The following is a 10914-nucleotide window of genomic DNA, read 5'->3' on the forward strand; positions in this document are numbered from 1 at the left end:
AAAAGAAAAAACTGAACAGCAGTAAGAAGAGAAACAAAATCAATGCAAGTCAAAGTGCAATCTTGCAAATTCATCCATCCATTCACTCTCCAAACCACTTTTTGTCACGGAGTCGCAGCCATCTCAGACCACAATCAGCCCATCGTCACCAGATCAGCACGCTCCGCCCACTCGTTCACTCTCCCCGGAATTCTGATTCACCGCACCAGCACCTCCTCATCAATGCACACCATAAAGACACTCACAACCTGGACGTCTTTGTCTGGTCTCATCTCTACGTACACGAACAGACTCCTTCACGATACTAACCTGTGTACCTACCTGCCATTGTGGATTCCCGTCCTTTGTCTTCTGTCATCTGCTCCCCAGTTCCCGGTCTTCACCGTCACTCATGCAAAGAGACATTATCATTACCAGTCAGCTAAGTCATCTATACATCTCTGAACTGTTATACTCACCAGTCTGCATTCCCGTCCAGTTCCGTGCCATGATCGTCAGTCCCATTCAATGGTCCATCAATGAAGAAATCACCAAAGCTACATACTCCGATCCTGCTCTGCCGAGAGGTCCTGAGGGGCTACTCTACCTACCACCAGCCAATCGTCTATCCCTCATGGACTCATCTCACGCGTCTCCAGGCTCTGGACACCCAGGTAGTCAACATACCCTCTCGCTCTTACGTCACCGCTACTGGTGGCCCATCATGGCTCAAGATATCTCCTGATACATCAGGGGATGCTCAGTCTTTGCTATTACCAACACTCCCTGCAAACCGCCAGAGGGGAAGCTGGTTTATCTGCCTATTCCGCATCATCCATGGTCACACCTGGGAATTGACTTCATGACCGACCTTCCACCATCTGATAACAATACCTGTGTTCTTCATCACTGATTGCTTCTCCAAGGCTTATAAACTCATCCCTCTGAAAGGTCTACCTACTGCATTTGAAGCTGCAGAAGCCCTCTTCCAAAATGTGTTCTTCCACTTCTGCCTACCAGAGGACATTGTATCAGATCGCGGTCCCCCAATTCATCTCACGGGTATGGCAAGCATTCTTCAAACTCCTGGGAGTTTCTTTGAGCCTCTCCTCTGGTTACCTCCCGCAAACTAAAAGGCAGACTGAGCGGAAGATCCAGGAGATCGGGAGGTACCTGAGGTCCTACTGCTACCAGAACCAGGATAGCTGGAGCCAATTCCTCTCCTGGGCGGAGTACGGCCAGAACTCCCTCAGGCAATCCACCACCGGCTCACCCCATTCCAGTGCATCCTTGGATACCAGCCTCCCTTATTCCCCTGGTCTGGTGAGCCCTTGGAGGTTCCAACTGTCAACCACTGGTTCCAGCAGAACGAGAGGGTGTGGGACTCGGCTCACGTGCATCTCCAACAGGCAGTGCAGAGACACAAGAGGCAGGCTGACACACGAAGAACATAGACCCCTTGCTACCAACCAGGTCAGAAGGTGTGGCTCTTGACATGGGACATCCGTCTCCGCCTGCCCTGCCGTAAGCTGAGTCCCTGTTACATAGGTCCGTTCACTGTGCAGAGGCAGAGCAACTAGGTCACCTACAGGCTCAATCTTCCACCACACTACCGCATTTCACCATCATTCCATGTGTCACTCCTAAAACCTCACTCTGAACCTTTGTTGTCTCCCTTCACACAATCTGGTGGTGATAAGGTACCTCCTCTTCCCGAGCTCACAGACGAGAAAGTTTTCTACCGGGTCAGGGCCGCCCTCGACTCATGACAGAGGGGCCAGAGACTTGAATACCTCATTGACTGGGAGGACTATGGCCCTGAGGATCACTCATGGATTGCCCGTGATGACATTCTGGATCCAGCTGTTCTTCACACCGAACACCTAGATTGCCAGCTCCTAGGGGTCGAGGTAGGCCCTGTCGTCGTACCATCCGGCCGTCAGGAGCCGCCCGTGGAGGAGGGGGTGGAGTCGCAGCCATCTCAGACCACAATCAACCCATCGTAACCAGAAAATCACGCTCCGCCCACTTGTTCACTCTCCCCGGAATTCTGATTCACTGCACCAGCACCTCCTCATCAATGCACACCATAATCACATTCACAACCTGCACTTTTTTGTCTGGTCTCATCTCTACGTACACGAACAGACTCCTTCACGATACCAACCTGTGTACCTACCTGCCTTTGTGGATTCTTGTCATCTGTCTTCCGTCATCTGTCGTCTGCTTCATCCCAGTTCCTGGTCATCACCATCACTCCTGCAAAGATTATCATTACCAGTCAACTAAAGCCGCACACACACTTAATGATTGTAAGGCCGATTATGAATGTAAATTGATACTTATGCCTGATCGTGCTCAAATGCGTCCAGTCAGAGCCAGTTGCGTTCAGTCTGCGATTACAATCGGTGTTCAATTTCCATGTGTAAGTATGTTAATCTGCTTCAGTCGAAGGAAACAATCGCTGTGTGTTGAGCTCAGTCTTAGAATGTTTTAGCTAGTCGTTAAATGTGTGCATTACATAATACATTACAATACATTACAGTTTAAAATATATTCACATAGAAAACAGGTATTTTTAAAATTGTGATAATATTTTACAATATTTCTATTCTAACTGTATTTTTAATCAAATAAATGCAGCAGTGGTGAGACGTTCTTTTAAAAAAAAAAATAAATAAATTGCACCAACCTCAAACTTTTGAACATTAGTGTATGATTGAGTTCCGCTCCAATTCTGCTGCACGGCCATCAGCATGGAAGAATCTAGAAACATAACATGCAATTTGTCATATAATATTTAGCATGCAGTGCCAGGTAGGTTTGTTAAAAGAAAACAGAGCAAAAAAGAAAAAAAGTTATTTATATATATATATATATATATATATATATATATATATATATATATATATATATATATATATATATATATATATGTTTTAAACCGCTCACCTACACATAAAGATGTGGTTAAAAGCCCAACCTTTCATAAATATGAGTTTAGCATACGTTACCTCTTCGGAAAACGGTTGAGATGCTAACTTAACGGACTTTTTCGAAGACTCCGGAACCATTTCTATGAAGTAAATATTCAACAGAAGCGTGTCAATTACATGTAAGAAAGTGACAACAACAGTTGTGAGTATTTCTCGTGTGATTTTAGGGGTTAAACTCACCTGAAAGCAGTGAAAATAACAGTGAAAGACGGAGTTCTTAAACTTGTCAGTTGGTGTTGCTGGCCCGTTTCCATGGCAACTCAGCGCGCAGCAGCGCACGCCCATTATAAACACGTCACGCAGCACTTAAATAAGCATCTTGAATTAAAACACTACATAAACAATTTAAAATGTCATTAAATTATATTGCATTATATTACATTATTATTCAATCGTGAATTTGAAACTCATTTTGTAGTTCTACGAACTATTCATTTAGGTAAGGCAAACCCTTTACAAAGGGTTTAAAACAATTTTTAAAACATTACTGCAGAATTTTTTTACTAAACTTTGCTTTTTGTTAAATAATAAATTAATGAACAACGCCTTGACGTGCCGTGTTTCAGTGGATTGACATTTGAAATGAGTGTGTGCCTTTACAGAGAGAAGTTGGATTCATATTTTCATGGATTAATAAGTTAAATTCTGCTCTGTACCCTATAAAAAACTATTGCCACCAGAGAGGACTGCGACTGCAACTCATCATCATTTGAACTACTTTTGACATTTTTGTAATAAATAAATTATTGTGATTACACTTGTTTGTCTGTTATTCTTTTATTTATAACAGTATAGTTTTAAAAAATGGTTATGGGTAGGTTTAGGGGTAGGTGTAGGATTAGTGGATTTTTATATTTTTTACTAAAATTGTCATTCTTCCTACACATTTCTGTCCATTATGTTTTATTCTTTTAACATTCTGACATCATCATTGACAGGCGAATCAGACATTATTGATTTCCACACAGTAAAAATATCCCATTAAATTTACTGGAAAAACAAAAAACAAAAAATAAATCTGTCAGCTGTGGTTGCCAGAAATTTCAACAATGTTTGCAGAATGCCTGTATGTTTTACAACTTAAAACCATATATGCATCAAAACTTTTTACAAAAAAAAATATATTTTTTACTTATTTTACAAAGAAATTGGATGGTGTTTACTTCCAAAAATCATAAATTTGGAATAATTTTATAGTAAAATTGCATATAATACAAGTGTTAAACCATTTATACTTTTTTACTGTATATGGTAAGGTACTGTAATATACAGTTAACCAATTAACAGGTATTTACTTCTGTAAAAACTACAGACCACTTTGATGTCATAGGAACTGGTATTGTCAAAATTTAGTCAGCTTGTGTAAAGTGCAACCATGGCTGTCATTTTTCCTTTACAAAGAAAAATATTTTACAATCTGCAAATTTGTGGCAAAATCCTATGGTGTGCATTTGTCTTCAGTCAGTTTTTGCTTTACCAGGATCATTCCTATTGTGACTTCTTTGCAAGCGAGTTCTAAAATGATGGAAAGGTGAACAGACGTCTTCAGCTCATAATAATGATTATTTCATGAGCTTAAGGTTTCAATTATCCATTATCATTTCTGCAGAAGGAACACTTAGTTAGAACACTTATTACTTGCAGTAATAGAGCTATGTTTAGCCATGCAATGGTTGGTATAATTCTTATGGGAACTTAAATTAAAGTGCATAAACTCCCTTATGACATTTTTCATTTAAAGGGGAGATACAAAAGCTAAGCTATAAGCGTTTGTGTGTTTTGCTTTGAGGGCCCTCCTCAATTTTTGGGGGGAAACGCATCGTTGTCAAAGCGTCTGTGTGTTGTGATAAATGTTTAACATTTTTTATAAGGGATTTGTATTTCCATTTTCCGTGTTGTGTCTATATCCATTCTGCTTGACACATGGGATTCTCCAGGATGTAAGGCGCCTGTACATGATCATGTGAAGTGACTCTCTATCTAGTGGCTTGTGATTGATGTCATCACTGCTATGTGATGTTTGATCTACGATGGCAACAGGACCATATCTTATGAGCCTGATGGGAAGGTGTTGAGCAGCTCTGAGGATAGGACTACAGATTGATGGTGCTGAGGCAGATGAATCATATCAGAAGGGACCATGAGTCCTTGTCAGTTTAGTCAGGAGACCAAAACCAGTACATTTCCCCTCACCACAGATGATTGCAAAGTCCAATACATTCGTCCAGTGAGATGTTGTTTAAGTCTAGGTGTTATAGGTAAATTTGTGGTAAAAGTAAAGCATTTGCACAAAATACTGCTTTAATCTGACATACTCCATATTTACAGTGGTCGCTATATAATTTGACGATAAATTGTCAATACATATGATAAATTGACAGTATATATATATATATATATATATATATATATATATATATATATATACTGTAAAAAATGAATGTGATTTTAACTGTAAAATATTGCAAAAAAAAAAAAAAATTGTTAATAGGTTAACAGGAAGTTCCCGTACTATATACAGGGAAAAACTGGAAAGCCTCTTACCAGATATTTTATGTAATTTTACAGTAAAATGCTGTTCATTTTTTACAATTTTTTGAAGTTTCTTAATAGTTTTTGTTATTTGTTACGTATTAGGGTTTTATGTTACATCTTCTGTTGTTTCATGAATGTTTATTGCATTATGTAAGTGTTGTGGGTTACCATGATGGTGTTTTGCGTTTGCGTGAATGACTCTTTGCACCTTCTACATATTAGTATATACTTCAGCTTGTGGAAAAGCTACTTGTGATGAACTCTGATTCTTCATGTGGCTTTCTCTTTCACCACCTGCATTATTATGGTGGTTGTCAGTATATGTTAAAGGTACAAAACAGATTATGATAGCAGTGCACACTGTTGAATTTACTGGTTTACATTAAAATTTTCTTGTTTGTAAATTACAATTTTATACTGTAAAATTTAGTTTGTTCTATAAATGTGTTTACAGTTTCTCTGTATTTTTTACAAATATTATTATGGCAACCACAGCTGCCAAAATTATTTTGTGAAAGCAAGTTTTTTTTTTTTTTTAAACTGTCTGTGTGTGTGTGTATATATATATATATATATATATATATATATATATATATATATATATATATATATATACAGGGCTTGACATTAACACCCGCCAACCCGCCAAATGCCACTTTGGCGGGATGAATATAATTTCAGCCTACAGCCAAATGAAAAGTAGCCAAGCGCGTCGTATCACAAAATTACAATTCATTCACAATTCTTTATCGATTAACTTGCGGTTATGAAGGTGGGATAGGCGGAATCGTGCTAAATGACACAACAGAAGCGCTCGCGTGCATGATTCAGTTCTCCTTGCCCCTGAATACACGCACACACAGATGTCAAAATGCGTTGTGTGGAGTATCTCGCGTGAATACAGTCGGCTATGGCTTACGGCTAAGTGGACGTAAACAGGTGGGTAAAAACTGGATATGTGTCAGTATATGATGTCCATGCATTCAGCAGCCCCCAAATAAATACCCCTCTGTCATTAATGTTAATCAAACATCAAAAAAATGTTAAATACATGTATACATGTATGCTAAATAAACATATCTGATTTTTTTTTTTTTTTTTTTTTTAATTACTATTTGTAATTTGCTTCTTTGTTCTTTTTATATAGCCTAACAAAAATAACTGTATACCTCATGTATAGTCTTGATTTGGGTGGTCAATTTGCATTTATAAGTTTGAAAGGGTTTTAAATCTTGTAAATCAAGTAAAATGACTCAAAATCAAGTAATTTAAGCATGCCAGAGTCAACTTTAATCATATAAAATGTAATTTCCCAACAGCAAAATTGTGGCAAGTGAAAATGCTGAGTGGCTAGTAACTTTGGAAAACCACTAGCCACATTGGCTGGTGAGCAAAAAAGTTAACGTCAAGCCCTGTATACATATATATATATATACATATAATACTGCCAAAAGTTTTGGGACGCCTGCCATTACATGCACATGAACTTTAATGAATCCCATTCTTAATCTGTAGGATTTAATATGGAGTTGGCCCACCCTTTGCAGCTATAACAGCTTCAACTCTTCTGGGAAGGCTTTCCACAAGGTTTAGGATTGTGTTTATGGGAATTTCTGACCATTCTTCTAGAAGCGCATTTGTGAGGTCAGGCAGTGATGTTGGCGAGAAGGCCTGGCTCGCAGTCTCTGCTCTAATTCATCCTAGTGTTCTATCGGGTTGAGGTCAGGACTCTGTGCAGACCAGTCAAGTTCCTCCACACCAAACTTGCTCATCCATGTCTTTATGGACCTTGCTTTGTGCATGAAGGGGCCATCCCTAAACTGTTCCCAAAAATTTGGGAGCATGAAGCATTAAGAGTTCCTTTCACTGGAATTAAGGGGCCAAGCCCAACCCCTGAAAAACAACCCCACACCATAATCCCCCCTCAACCAAACTTTACACTTGGCACAGTGCAGTCAGGCAAGTACTGTTCTCCTGGCAACCGCCAAACCCAGACTCGTTCATCGGATTGCCAGACAGAGAAGCGTCACTCCAGAGAACACGTCTCCACTGCTCTAGAGTCCAGTGGCGACGTGCTTTACAGCACTTCATCCGACGCTTTGCATTGCACTTGGTGATGTAAGGCTTGGATGCAGCTACTCGGCCATGGAAACCTATTCCATGAAGCTCTCTACGCACTGTTCTTGAGCTAATCTGAAGGCCACACAAAGTTTGGAGGTTCTGTAGCTATTGACTCTGCAGAAAGTTGGCGACTTCTGCGCACTGTGTGCCTCAGCATGCTCTGACCCCTCTCTGTGATTTTACGTGGCCTACCACTTTCGTGGCTGAGTTGCTATTGTTCCCAATTGCTTCCATTTTGTTATAATACCACTGTGGAACATTTGACCGTGGAATATTTAGTAGTTGAGGACATTTCACAAATTGGACTTATTGCATAGGTGGCAACCTATCACGGTACCACGCTTGAATTCACTGGGCTCCTGTACTATAGTGCCGTAGTTACATTGTAATTACTCAAATAAGTACTGAGTATTATTAATTAGTAGGGATGTCCCGATCACGTTTTTTTGCCCTCGAGTCCGAGTCCGAGTCATTTGATTTTGAGTATCTACCGATACCGAGTCCCGATCCGATACTGCTATAATACATAAAAAAGAATAAAGAAGAGCGAAAAAACAGATCCAGGATCCAGGAACAGTGCTTTTCAGGTTTTTCAGGTATCTAACAGTAGTTTTCACGTACAGAAAATGGATAAAGTAATCAAATATAAAATATCACTGCATATTATCTTTACTGTATAAAATAAATAAAGATTAATCATTATTGAAGTTACAAAAACTATTCAGTCAAGAGCAGTGAGTGATTTCTTTGTTATTTGTTGTTTGATTTAACATTAAAAACAGGCAGCAGGAATAGTTTTTTTCCCTATAAGACATGCACGATCCAGTAGGCCTACATATACTGTTACACATGTGCCTTTCTTTCTCGACTAATATACGTTCACTTAAGACATAACCGACTATGTTTGCTAGGATACTCGCTAAGACGGGCATGTTGACATAATTTTTGTATGAATTTGTCCGCTGAAGCGCAAGACTTGAAAGAGAACTCAGTATTTGCGCGCTGACTGAAATAAGCGTGTGCGCGCTTCGGATGAGCGCACACAAATCTTCTCACAGCGCGCGAGTTCTCTTTCGCGTCTTGTTGTTGAAGGTTTAAATCAGCAAGGCTTAAATGAGTTAGTTTAAACACAGACAGCAACATGTGATGTTCAGGTCTCACCTGTATCAACACCCGGGTGATGACGGCGTAAATGACTGGACATTAGAGCAGACGGCACTCGCAGTTAACAGTTTACAAAGAGTAACTGTTTTGTCCACGCTTTCTGATTATTGTTGTTGTAACGTTTTGCGCATCCATCGACTGAAACATACATTATCTGAACTCTGTCTGTCTGTTTCCCACGTTGCTATTTTAAACAAACCATATTAACCAATAGATGCGTCCTCATTCGAGATGGACCACAGTGCAAGTGCGTACCGAACCGTAAGTGGAGAACCGTACGGTTCGATTTTTTACAGAGAACCGTTGCACCCCAATAAATATATATCCGAGTCCTGATCGGGAGGTAACGTCCGATTCCGATCTAGTCTGAAACCACGTGATCGGGCCCGATTTCCGATCGCGTGATCGGATCTGGACATCCCTATTAATTAGTACTACATGTACTTACTATAGTGTTACACTTAGGGTCAGGGTTTGGTTTGGTTTGGTTTAGTGTTACGGCACTGTAAAATAAAGTGTTAACACCTTACATACTTTACACCTTACACCTTTGTTTTGCACAATCTGTTTTGTACATTTACATATATTACATTTGGCAGACACTGTTATCCAAAGCAACATACATTGCATTCAAGGTACACATTTTACAGGTTCTTGCTTTCCCTGGGAATTGAACCCATTGCCTTGGCATTACTAGCACAATGCTCTACTGTCTGAGGTACAGGAAGGCATTGTATAAAGTACTATATAAATAAATGCAACTTAACCTGATAGCACTAGTTCTCTATGACAGAGAGACATCTATACGATGTTGCAAAGCATTTTTCCCTTAGCTGCTAGAGTATACCACTAGTTGACTTTTGATTTCTGCAGTATTAAAAATAGATGGCTAGACCACATCAGAGTTTATTGTCTTTCAATGTTTACAGAGACTGTTGGCAGCAATAAATGAACTCTCGGAGACAAACCAAGGAATAAGTCAAAGAGTAACAAACCATTGCATTCAGTTCCTGTCTGCCACGTGAAGAAAGAAAGAAAGAAAGAAAGAAAGAAAGAAAGAAAGAAAGAAAGAAAGAAAGAAAGAAATCACATCTATGTCAGTGTACACAAATATTATTGCTGTGAAGAGGTCAGGGATAAACGAACCGTATCTTTACACTCGATTGGTGGCTGATTTGTTTGTTGTGGTTTAGTCTGCATTTGTTGGTTTGTGTCCTCAGGGCAGAGGAGAATGTTCTTGGTATTATGCAGACTGTGGTTTTGATTTAATTCCCAGCAGGGCTGTCAGACTGATATGTCGGGTACAGGATTTGGGGGGGGGGGGGATGCTGCTCTGGGTTGCGATCACCTCCAAAATAATGAGCTCAGAGTCAGAGATTGAGATGAAGCTAGATGTAGGATGCTTGCCCATTATATCAGTCCTACTAATGTACATTTTTACATTTCTCTGGCATCAGCATATTAGAATCATTTCATATCAGAAGGATCACGTGACACTGAAGACTGGAGTAATGGTGTTACTGTATTTACTGTTTACTGTATATTTGATGAAATACCTTTGATACCTTAAACACACGCACACACACACATTATTACTATGTTTTTTGAAAGACATCTAATATATGTAGCAAATTAGCTCAAAATAAATATGAATAATTCATCATAACTAGTTATAATTAATTATTAATATTTGAATCAGTTAATAAAATTAACTTAATGTAATAAAATTTATATTACAATCAATTAACCTGTTGTCCAGTGAACACACAGTGTTAATTGTTTATTAATTCTAAGAAATTTTAATTTCCAGGTTATGGGAAATAACAATCTATTCTACTAAAAGCCTGTAGTCAGGATCGACATGAATAGGGACTCCAGCATATGAGCACAAAACACAGACAGCTTTACATGTGACATGAACAAGATTTTATTAACTAGACTAAACACTTAAACTACTCTAACATTCACACACATACATGCATACAGTTTACCAAGAGAGAGAGAGCTAAAGCAGAGTACAGGAAGTAAGAGGTTACAGCATTGTTGGACATTCAGCAGATCAACAGCCTTGAGCAAACCATCAGTTTAGTTTTAACAGGCCCTTCTTTAAAAGGGGTAA

At 39.2% G+C, this 10914-nt stretch overlaps 1 long non-coding RNA gene across 1 annotated transcript in view; it reads right to left on the minus strand.

Moving 5' to 3' along the window:
* Positions 1–3578, minus strand: part of LOC125251673 — a 5647-nt gene extending 2069 nt beyond the window's left edge. Inside the window, exons 1-3 of the long non-coding RNA XR_007181060.1 lie at positions 3156–3578; positions 2994–3055; positions 2672–2745 (exon numbers count right to left, since the gene is read on the minus strand). This is a non-coding gene — a long non-coding RNA (uncharacterized LOC125251673). The remainder of the gene's footprint in view (positions 1–2671; positions 2746–2993; positions 3056–3155) is intronic.
* Between the last annotated feature and the right edge of the window lie 7336 nt (positions 3579–10914).

This window comes from Megalobrama amblycephala, linkage group LG17, assembly GCF_018812025.1.
Source record: "Megalobrama amblycephala isolate DHTTF-2021 linkage group LG17, ASM1881202v1, whole genome shotgun sequence".
Classification (NCBI taxonomy): domain Eukaryota; kingdom Metazoa; phylum Chordata; class Actinopteri; order Cypriniformes; family Xenocyprididae; genus Megalobrama; species Megalobrama amblycephala.